Raw genomic sequence first — 12,462 nt, forward strand, 5'->3', positions numbered from 1 at the left:
ACTATTTCCTCACTACCCTGTGAAACAAAATAGACATGGCCGAAAAAATGACCTATATAGATTAATCATCAGCGGCCATTTTGCCTACAGCTTTGGTAATTGCTGATGTAAAAGATGCCCCATTGAACTCTGAAGAAGGACATTAAAAAACGCTTTGTAACTTCCCAGTTCCTCTTCGCTCGAGGCTTCAGTCCACCTCTGCTTTCACAGCTCTGGTCTTCACAGCAAACATTTCTAAGCACCTCATTTTAACAGCATATGGATATATTCTTAATCACAAAATTCAGGTGACAAGAATTGCAGTAGGAAACCTCAAAGCGATAGTGAGTATAGAAACCCATAGTACATCTCAGGAATCAAAACATGAATAGGAGTAAAACTGCGCCCACTTCAGAGATGATTCCATATTATGGCCCCTCTGTTCCTCTAAAACCATGATCAAGGCACAAAAACCAGTTATTATTTTTCAATCAATGAAGAAATAACTTTGTAACAGTCCACCTCGAACTTTGTACAACAAGAATTATCCTGCTCACAACTCTAGCCAGTAGTTCTCGTCCTTTTTGAGAGTAGAGGGCAGGAACATTTCTATTATTATTGCAATGGCATCCACTTAGGTAAAAGTTAAATTAACCAACTCACTGACTCAACCCACTCATAGGAGACAGAAGTGGGAGAATGTTACACATAGTAAGAGAGGAGAGAAAGTCAAGGTATTGATGGCGAAGTAGAAGTTGGGCATGAGGCACACAAGAAGTCAGCTGAGCAAACTTTCTTTCATCATGGAATAAAATGAAAGGGAAAGATCTGATCCACTTCCGCAGGCCTCAGGAGCAGTCTTTTTATAGCCAGCGGGGCGGGTGTCTTTAGGATTTCCAAGTGTTTAGATATTTTCAGCATTAATCTCTTTAGCACCTGGGGTAACAGGAAGGGTGTGTGTGGTTCCACTATCAGCGACCTTGGGAAGGAAGCTGCTGTGTGTCTTGGGACTACTGATTGTTTTTCCATTTTAAAGATAGGCAGAATCCAGTAACCTTTTCACTTGGCTTTATTCGAACCCCATGTAAGATCAAAATAATGAACTGCTAGGGTTTGTTGGAATTTTTATTTTATAAAGCATCACTCCCTTTTTCTCTAAACAGTAAACAGGGGAGGCAAGACTTCTGGCACTGCAGGTATTTTTTCTTACAGATTTGTATTTACCCGCCATTTTTAAAAATGGAATGATTGCAGTTGGATGATTATCATTTCAGTTTGGGTTATATTTTAAGGTCTACTTGAAGGGTAAATGACCCACAATGTAAATAGTGCATAAATGACAGACAGAATATTTGACCTTCAGAGTGTCACATTTACCAGCTGAGATGGGTGTTAACTTCGAATTCACATTTGTCTCTCAGGCTTTTTGTTGTTCTGGTGTGTGCCTGTGTATATTAAGTAGTAGGAGGAGAAAATGAGGGAAGGAGAGAGAGAGAGAGAGAGAGAGAGAAAGAGAGAGAGAGAGAGAGGAGAAAGAGACAGAGAGACAGAGAGACAGAGAGACAGAGAAAGATCTGAGCCGTACATTGTGACATGAGATACTGATGTCCCAGTAGTGACTGAAGTAGGTTTTGGATAGAAGCTGTCAGCCATCCAAAGCATACATGTTGAGCTCTGCTCAAAGGATTTGTTGGACTTATATATTTTATAGAACTCTACAAAATAAAATGATAGTGACAACTTTGGACTCAGGATTGTAAAAATGCATTTTTGGATTTTTTTCAAAATTGTATTCACTAACAATATATCCTAAAATAATATCTTTGAATTTAGTGGATGGTTCTCACCAGAGATTATACTGATGCCTTTTGGGAACATCCAAAATGTGTCCAGAAAGGGATTACAAGTGACAAATACTTCCTCTTTGCTCAAGGCTATCCCACACAGCCTTTGGAAATAATGGGAAACCTTATGTTGTAATACTCACTCGGTTCTTTCTGTTTTCCAAGCCAAGGCCTCCAGGAGAAGTCCACTCACACACATGCTGACAGCAGAAGAGATTGCCCATCACCCGTCATTGTGAATGTGGTATCAGTTACCCTCAAGACACAATGGAATGGACTAGAGACAAAGGCCCATGTCTCCGTTTCTTACCAAGCAGCTTCAAAACTCAGCTCTTGTAAATCTTTAGAAAGGTTTTGAAAAGAAAACAAACATCATGTACTTGCAGATGCTTCAAAGTGGCATGGGCAAACTTGAAAGAAACACGATTACCTTACCCGTCATTCCCTTGTAGGAAATGTATCTAGGAAATGAGTAACAGTACCTATGGTAGGATATTGAAGTGTGCAGCACACAATTTCAAGTGCATCTTGGGCAGTCCTGTGACTGTCTGCAGTGACTGCACAGAACTTACAACTCAGAAGCTGCGATCTCATAATGGCCAAAACAGCAGTGACTGCACACAGATTGCCCTACACACACACACACACACACACACACACACACACACACACACACACACACACACCAATTCATTTGGTGTTAGGCAACTATAAAGCAGAACCAGGAGGCCTCGCAGTTTGTTTTCCATGGAGAAAGGGAGAAGAAGCCAGATTGTGCATTTTTCCTTCTTATTTTCTGCCTTCCTTTAACGGTCTTCGAAATGTTCTTAGAGGTTTTCAAAGTGACCTTGCTAGTGACAGCTGCAAGGTGAGGCACAGTGAAGAACCTCCTGCCTGCTGTGACCCAGAGACATCTTAGAGAATGTCCCCAACATGCCATTCATGACTGCGAGTTGGGTCACTTTCCATATCTCAAGTACAGTATTTATTGACAGACAGAAATTGCATTTCATGTCACATTGCAAATGTTTTTGAGAGTAAGTTCCTGGAAAAAAAGAAAAAGAACTGGATTTGGGTTTGTTTGTTTGTTGCTTTGTTGTTGTTTTCTTTTGTTTTGATGTAGCTGATGTTGTTGGTGGGTAATAATGGCAGCTTCTTTTCCCCTCAATTCTGGGAATAGGAGAAGGTCTTCGTGCATCCCCCAGAACCTCCAAATCATCCTTTATCTACTACACATCAGCTTTTCCTTCAGTGCTGACTCGTGTTTCAGTAGAGCACTTCTGCTGTTGCCTCTCCTACCATGTGTAGCCCTGAATACTTGGTTATCCTTCTCCTGGTCATCTTCATTTTCTGACTGATGTATAAGTCTTAGAAAATGAAATGCCTTCTTGTTTTCAAAGATGCACAACAGAACGGGTTGAGAATGGGCCTAGAGGATGGATTCAGATTCTTTGGACAAGATCGAGAGTGCTGATGCAAAACTTTACTTTCTTGGAGAGAAGAAGAAAAAAATATTTGTGTCTGAGGACCATGCTATGCTAGCTTTCTAGACTGCTTAGAAAACACTCTGAATTGTTCAAATCACTGTGTGGGCACTTTAGCTTAAAAAGTTAATGGACATCCAGGATTAAAAGTCACAGACACAAGCGAAAAGCAGAAGATGGAAAGCAAATGTAAAAACATATAAGCACAAAGAAAGGAAAACCAGTGGTCCTCTCTGTCAAATATGGAAAGCCATCCTTTTCAGGGATGTTATCTAAGAATTATTATAAAGGTTGTACGGTACAAGTTACTTTGCCTGGAAGAAAGAAACCTGTCATTCAAGTAATCTGTCCAATGATTTTGACTTGGAAAAAGACTTTTTTAGAAGATAGAGATTTTTTAAAATATAAAGACATAACATACATTTTTAAAAAAATATGAAAATGGAAAGAAAAGTTTATTAGTGTTGGATGCTTGTAAAACAAAAAAAGTCTAGTGGAGAAGCCTTGCCAAGCATGCAGTGTGGCGTATGGCGTCATGACTTGCCGTGTTCTGGAGGAAAAGTAAAGCCTAAGGATTTGTGGTTTTGAACTTGGCAGAAGAGCGGCAGAATGAAGTTGGCTTGTGTCCCTTCACAATAACTCTCACAATGCAGAAAGATTTAATGATGTTCTAGACAAGGTACTGCGTCAAGTCCTACTGTAATGGCTTTAGGGTCCCTGGATTTATGCATCTGAAGATGTAACTCTTACAGGGCAAGGATCTTCAGGACATTGATCCACACTTCTCTTGTGCACCACTCAGGAACGCTGTGCATTATCCTAAGTTACACTCAGGAAAGATTGCTAGATATCAACATTTTAATTACATGACCACTGATAAATATTTAGCAAATACTTCCTATGCTCTGACCTCTTCAGAGAATCTCAATGTTGCTAAGAAAGACAAGTCAGAGCACGCCTTTGCAGAAGTTATGTTCTTATGGTTTCTCTGAGCCAAAACATTGCACTGTGTGAGGCATGATAATTTAAGTGTCATAAAAGAAAAATATTTCCAGGTGCTAGGATTGGAGTCAGGAAAAGGTATCTTTGACACCACTCTCTATTCCCTAAGGGAGAGCTAAGAAGTCCACTCATACAATGAATAATAAAGCATAAACAATATAGAGCTAGCTGTCCAAAGACATAAACTAATGATAATGTCTATAAGATGGGGGAATTCAGTCCTCAGACATACATATTTAAGGCACTGGGATATTGTATGACACCTTCTCTCATTGGAAGGGTGGAGGAGTGCATGTTTCTTCTTGTACCTTCTTCCAGCTCACAGGCCAGTGTGGTTTGGATGGGAATATCCAGAGTTCTGAAGCAGCATCTATTTTGGGCCTTTTAGAAAGTGGTGGTAGGACTTCTAACTGCTGCTAGAAAGATAATGCAATGAACATATAAAAGGGCCTAGTTATGTGTGCTAGGGAAGAATGCTGGAGATTTCCAGTCAATCTCTATCTAGGGATTGGAGTGTTTTCCCCACTCCTCTGCCTTTTGAACAAATCCTATGAAAATAACTCTCAGGAGAATAATAGCAGAGTAGTGTCCTACATCAGTGGCAGTTTATAAAGGATTCAAGTACATGGCTTTCTAGCTGCTTCTCTTCTTCATAAAAGGACTACTGACATAAACCTAAAAAGTCAAAAAAAGGTCTGATATATATATATATATATATATATATATATATATATATATATATACATTGTATAAAATATACAGTGTGACAGTGTGCAGTAGAGGGGAGGAGGTGTGGTCTTGTGTGGTAAGAAAAGAGTAAAGGCAAGTGGTCCAAGGGAGACAATGGAAACCGAGCAGCTGGGGTCACATTGTAATCCAGGAAGAGAAGGATGGAATACATATAACAGGATTCATTCATCATCCTTCACCATTTACACTTGAGCTTATGGCCAAGAGACCTCATAAATGTCTAAATGTAACTTATTTGAAATGCCTGACTCTTTGAATCTGCTATAAGAATGCTCTAACCTTCCTTCCTACTCCCCGGAGGACTCTTTGGTAGATGTCTTAGTTTATTGAGGTAATAAGAAGTATCCTTTTACATACACTAACCATTCTCCTGAGTAATATCAAAATTCAAAGTAATCTTCCCACTCTGCTCCCATTCTTCCATGGGTTTGGGACAGCCTTGGAGGACCAGGAAGCACCTGGCTCCTTCTCTTCCTGGACTACCTCCTGTTTTACTTGATGCTACATTTTCATCTGGCAAATGGTGCATATCCAAATGGAACAGCTTTTCCAGAAAAACTTTCAGGGTTTCAAGGGTTTTTTGTTGTTGTTTTGTGTTTGAATTTGTTCGGTTTTGTTTTTTGGTGTGGTTACAGAAAAGTGTGCAGGTCTTGTGAGAGGGATTGTTTGTTTTTAACAAGATGATGATCATTTGATCATCTGCATATTTTATTCATCATTGGGCTACAATCCGAAGCTCAAGCAGTCAGGCAAGAGAAGGAAAAGAGGGGAATGTAACCTGGTAAAAAGGAGGAAAACTATCACAATTTGAAGAAGGCTTGATCTTATATACAGTAATTGTCAAACCTACTACAAAACATGGTAAGGACTTTTATTCATAAATAGTGAACTATCTACACTAGAAACCAAGGAAACAATTCCATTAGCAATACCACAGAAATATCTAGAAATATAGATAATAAAAGAGGCAAAATATATGTAGTGAAACTCTAAAATATTGATAGAATATAGAAGGGATACACATGGAGAAGAAAGGCATCTGTGTTTATAGATTAGAAGAATCGGTATTATTAAAATGTCTATACTACATAAGATTCAGTACAATCCCTATATCAAAATAACAAAATAATCAAAATAACAATGACATTAAACAGGAATCTTAATTTTTTTGTGGAGCTACCAAAGCAAAGGTGAACTCTTAGCAAACAGAAACTAGCAATACTACGCTACCTTGTTTCTTCAAGCACTATAAACCACAATGAGCAATCTATTCCTCCAGCAAGGATGCTTATCAAAAAGATAAGAGATAACATGCCTGAAAAAATATGGAGAAAAGTGATCACCTTCCTCCTGTTGGTAGGAATGACAACTAGCACAGGACTATGGAGAATAGTACACAGGTTCTTCAAGAACCACTAGATATGTCTCAGGAAGAAGTGAAGTCGGCATATAAAACTGACATCTGCACTCATAAAAGCCAGAAATAGGAGCAACCTAAGCATCCATCAGCTGATGAATGGATGGGGTAAAGGCAATACCTACAGAAGAGAGAGACAAACCAATACTATACAGCAAAGAGAATATAAAACATGGCAACACGGAATTGGACATCAGTGTGTTGCCTGAAACAAGCCAGACAGAAGGGCAAAAACTTCGTAATCTCACTTATATGTGACATATAAAAATAAGTTAATTTCAAAGGGACTGAGAATAGAATTCTGTTTACCTGAGGCTGTAGCTGATGCAGGGAAGGCACAGGAGAGGAGAAATTGAGCAATGGCTATTACATTATAATTATATGGGATAAGAAGCATACTATTTTACTATGAGAGAGATAGTGGCAATGAGATATACATTTCAAAATCTGAAAGAAAGGAGTGTGAATAATTTTTACCATAAGTAGATAAAGATAAGATAAAATAATGATAAAGGCTTGAGATGGATAAATGTATTTGCTTTAAACATTGCAGACATGATTTATACATTGTACATATGCATCAAAATACCACATTTATGTATGTATAATTTTATTATTTTATACGTCTTAAAATAAATTTAAATTTTAAAAGTTTTCAGTATCAAATTCATAATATACCATCATTTTTAAAGTATAAGAGAAAAAAGAGCTTAAATATTAACATCTGAAAAATGACTAAATAAAAAAATGGTATAGGGAGTCCCAAACTCACGGATCCCTGCCCGCAGCAGCTCTCTGCTCCCAAACCCCATGGGAGAGAGCCCTCACCACCTGGACAGGTGGGCACTCCTGAGACTGCAGAGCAGAAGAGACCACCAACACTGCCCACCCCTGCCCACATCCCTGGCCCAAGAGGAAACTGTATACGGCCTCTGGGTTACCGTAGAGGAGGGCCCAGGAGCAGCAGGTCCACTGCGTCTGAGACACGACTTGAAACTGAAGGGACCGACCAGATAAACAGTTCTCTGAACCCAAATCCCGTGGGAGGGAGAGTTAAACCTTCAGAGAGGCAGACACGCCTGGGAAACCAGTAGAGACTGCACTCTGCCCACATCTCTGACTCCAGAAGAAAACACCAAATGCCATCTGGAACCCTGGTGCACAGAAGTTCCCGGAAAGGGCGGTGCAGATCTTCCTGGTTGCTGGCGCCATGGAGAGCTCATACGCAACACCCCACGAGCAAACTTGAGCCTCGGGACCACAGGTAAGACAAACCTTCCTACTCCAAGCGACCTGCCCAGTGAACTCATGACACAGGCCCACAGGAACTGTGTTACAGCTGAAGATCTATAGATAGGAAAAACTACACGCCTGAAAGCAGAACACTCTGTCCTGAAAGCAGAAAGAAAACAGGAAAACAGGTCTACAGCACTCCTGAAACACAGGCTTATAGGACAGTCTAGCCACTGTCAGAAATAGCAGAACAAAGTAACACTAGAGATAATCTGATGGCGAGAGGCAAGCGCAGGAACCCAAGCAACAGAAACCAAGATTACATGGCATCATCGGAGCCTAATTCTCCCACCAAAGCAAACACTGAATATCCAAACACACCAGAAAAGCAAGATATAGTTTCAAAATCATATTTGATCATGATCCTGGAGGACTTCAAGAAAGACGTGAAGAACTCCCGTAGAGAAACACAGGAAAACATAAATAAACAAGTAGAAGCCTACAGAGAGGAATCACAAAAATCCCTGAAAGAATTCTAGGAAAACACAAACAGTTGAAGGAATTAAAAAAGGAAATAGAAGCAATCAAGAAAGAACACATGGAAACAACCCTGGATATAGAAAACCAAAAGAAGAGACAAGGAGCCATAGATACAAGCTTCACCAACAGAATACAAGAGATGGAAGAGAGAATCTCTGGAGCAGAAGATTCCATAGAAATCATCGACTCAACTGTCAAAGATAATGTAAAGCAGAAAAAGCTACTGGTCCAAAACATACAGGAAATCCAGGACACAATGAGAAGATCAAACCTAAGGATAATAGGTATAGAAGAGAGTGAAGACTCCCAGCTCAAAGGACCAGTTAATATCTTCAACAAAATCATACAAGAAAACTTCGCTAACCTAAAAAAAGAGATACCCATAGGCATACAAGAAGCCTACAGAACTCCAAATAGATTGGACCAGAAAAGAAACACCTCCCGTCACATAATAGTCAAAACACCAAATGCACAAAATAAAGAATATTAAAAGCAGTAAGGGAAAAAGGTCAAGTAACATATAAAGGCAGACCTATCAGAATCACACCAGACTTTTCGCCAGAAATTATGAAGGCCAGAAGATCCTGGACTGATGTCATACAGACACTAAGAGAACACAAATGCCAGCCCAGGTTACTGTATCATGCAAAACTCAATTAGCATAGATGGAGAATACAAGATATTCCATGACAAAACCAAATTTACACAATATCTTTCTACAAATCCAGCACTACAAAGGATAATAAATGGTAAAGCCCAACATAAGGAGGCAAGCTACACCCTAGAAAAAGCAAGAAACTAATCGTCTTGGCAACAAAACAAAGAGAAGAAAAGCACACAAACATAACCTCACATCCAAATATGAATATAACAGGAAGCAATAATCACTATTCCTTAATATCTCTCAACATCAATGACCTCAACTCCCCAATAAAAAGACATAGATTAACAAACTGGATACGCAACGAGGACCCTGCATTCTGCTGCCTACAGGAAACACACCTCAGAGACAAAGACAGACACTACCTCAGAGTAAAAGGCTGGAAAACGACTTTCCAAGCAAATGGTCAGAAGAAGCAAGCTGGAGTAGCCATTCTAATATCAGATAAAATCAATTTTCAACTAAAAGTCATCAAAAAAGATAAGGAAAGACACTTCATATTCATCAAAGGAAAAATCCACCAGGATGAACTCTCAATCCTAAATATCTATGCCCCAAATACAAGGGCACCTACATACGTAAAAGAATCCTTACTAAAGCTCAAAACACAAATTGCACCTCACACATTAATAGTAGGAGATTTCAACACCCCACTCTCATCAATAGACAGATCATGGAAACAGAAATTAAACAGAGACGTAGACAGACTAAGAGAAATCATGAGCCAAAAGGACTTAACAGATATTTATAGAACATTCTATCCTAAAGCAAAAGGATATACCTTCTTCTCAGCTCCTCATGGTACTTTCTCCAAAATTGACCGTATACTTGGTCAAAAAACAGGCCTCAACAGGTACAGAAAGATAGAAATAATCCCATGCGTGCTATCAGACCACCACGGCCTAAAGCTGGTCTTCAATAACAATAAGGGAAGAACGCCCACATACACGTGGAAACTGAACAATGCTCTACTCAATGATAACCTGGTCAAGGAAGAAATAAAGACTTTTTAGAATTTAATGAAAAGGAAGGTACAACATACCCAAACTTATGGGACACAATGAAAGCTTGGCTAAGAGGAAAACTCATAGCTCTGAGTGCCTGCAGAAAAAAACAGGAAAGAGCATATGTCAGCAACTTGACAGCATACCTAAAAGCTCTAGAACAAAAAGAAGCAAATACACCCAGGAGGAGTAGAAGGCAGGAAATGATCAAACTCAGAACTGAAATCAACCAAGTAGAAACAAAAAGGACCATAGAAAGAATCAACAGAACCAAAAGTTGGTTCTTTGAGAAAATCAACAAGATAGATAAACCCTTAGCCAGACTAATGAGAGGACACAGAGAGTGTGTCCAAATTAACAAAATCAGAAATGAAAAGTGAGACATAACTACAGATTCAGAGGAAATTCAAAAAATCATCAGATCTTACTATAAAAGCCTATATTCAACAAAACTTGAAAATCTGCAGGAAATGGACAATTTCCTAGACAGATACCAGGTACCGAAGTTAAATCAGGAACAGATAAACCAGTTAAACAACCCCATAACTCCTAAGGAAATAGAAGCAGTCATTAAAGGTCTCCCAACCAAAAAGAGCCCAGGTCTAGACGGGTTTAATGCAGAATTCTATCAGACCTTCATAGAAGACCTCATACCATTACTATCCAAACGATTCTACAAAATTGAAAGAGAAGGAGCACTACCGAATTCCTTCTATGAAGCCACAATTACTCTTATACCTAAACCACACAAAGACCCAACAAAGAAAGAGAACTTCAGACCAATTTCCCTTATGAATATCGACGCAAAAATACTCAATAAAATTTTGGCAACCCGAATCCAAGAGCACATCAAAACAATCATCCACCATGACCAAGTAGGCTTCATCCCAGGCATGCAGGGATGGTTTAATATATGGAAAACCATCAATTTGATTCATTATATAAACAAACTGAAAGAACAAAACCACATGTCATTTCATTAGACGCTGAGAAAGCATTTGACAAAATTCAACACCCCTTCATGATAAAAGTCCTGGAAAGAATAGGAATTCAAGGCCCATACCTAAACATAGTAAAAGCCATATACAGCAAACCAGTTGCTAACATTAAACTAAATGGAGAGAAACGTGAAACAATCCCACTAAAATCAGGGACTAGACAAGGTTGCCCACTCTCTCCCTACTTATTCAATATAGTTCTTGAAGTTCTAGCCAGAGCAATCAGACAACAAAAGGAGGTCAAGGGGATACAGATCGGAAAAGAAGAAGTCAAAATATCACTTTTTGCAGATGATATGATAGTATATTTAAGTGATCCCAAAAGTTCCACCAGAGAACTACTAAAGCTGATTAACAACTTCAGCAAAGTGGCGGGGTATAAAATTAACTCAAGTAAATCAGTAGCCTTCCTCTACACAAAAGAGAAACAAACCAAGAAAGAAATTAGGAAAACGACACCCTTCATAACAGACCCAAATAATATAAAGTACCTCGGTGTGACTTTAACCAAGCAAGTAAAAGATCGTAGAATAAGAACTTCAAGACTCTGAAGAAAGAAATTGAAGAAGACCTCAGAAGATGGAAAGATCTCCCATGCTCATGGATTGGCAGGATTAATATAGTAAAAATGGACATTTTACCAAAAGCGATCTACAGATTCAATGCAATCCCCATCAAAATACCAATCCAATTCTTCAAAGAGTTAGACAGAACAATTTGCAAATTCATCTGGAATAACAAAAAACCCAGGACAGCTAAAACTATCCTCAACAATAAAAGGACTTCAGGGGGAATCACTGTCCCTGAACTCAAGCAGTATTACAGAGCAATAGTGATAAAAACTGCATGGTATTGGTTCAGAGACAGACAGATAGACCAATGGAACAGAATTGAAGACCCAGAAATGAACCCACACACCTATGGTCACTTGATTTTTGACAAAGGAGCCAAAACCATCCAATGGAAAAAAGCATTTTCAGCAAATGGTGCTGGTTCAACTGGAGGTCAACATGTAGAAGAATGCAGATTGATCCATGCTTATCACCCTGTACAAAGCTTAAGTCCAAGTGGATCAAGGACCTCCACATCAAACCAGATACACTCAAACTAATAGAAGAAAAACTAGGGCAGCATCTCGAACACATGGGGACTGGAAAACATTTCCTGAACAAAACACTAATGGCTTATGCTCTAAGATCAACAATCGGCAAATGGGATCTCATAAAACTGCAAAGCTTCTGTAAGGCAAAGGACACTGTGGTTAGGACAAAACGGCAACCAACAGATTGGGAAAAGATCTTTACCAATCCTACAACAGATAGAGGCCTTATATCCAAAATATACAAAGAACTCAAGAAATTAGACCGCAGGGAGACAAATAACCCTATTAAAAATGGGGTTCAGAGCTAAACAAAGAATCCACAGCTGAGGAATGCTGAATGGCTGAGAAACACCTAAAGAAATGTTCAACATCTGTAGTCATAAGGGAAATGCAAATCAAAACAACCCTGAGATTTCACCTCACACCAGTGAGAATGGCTAAGATCAAA

Source organism: Rattus norvegicus, chromosome 6 (genome assembly GCF_036323735.1).
Source record: "Rattus norvegicus strain BN/NHsdMcwi chromosome 6, GRCr8, whole genome shotgun sequence".
Lineage (NCBI taxonomy): Eukaryota > Metazoa > Chordata > Mammalia > Rodentia > Muridae > Rattus > Rattus norvegicus.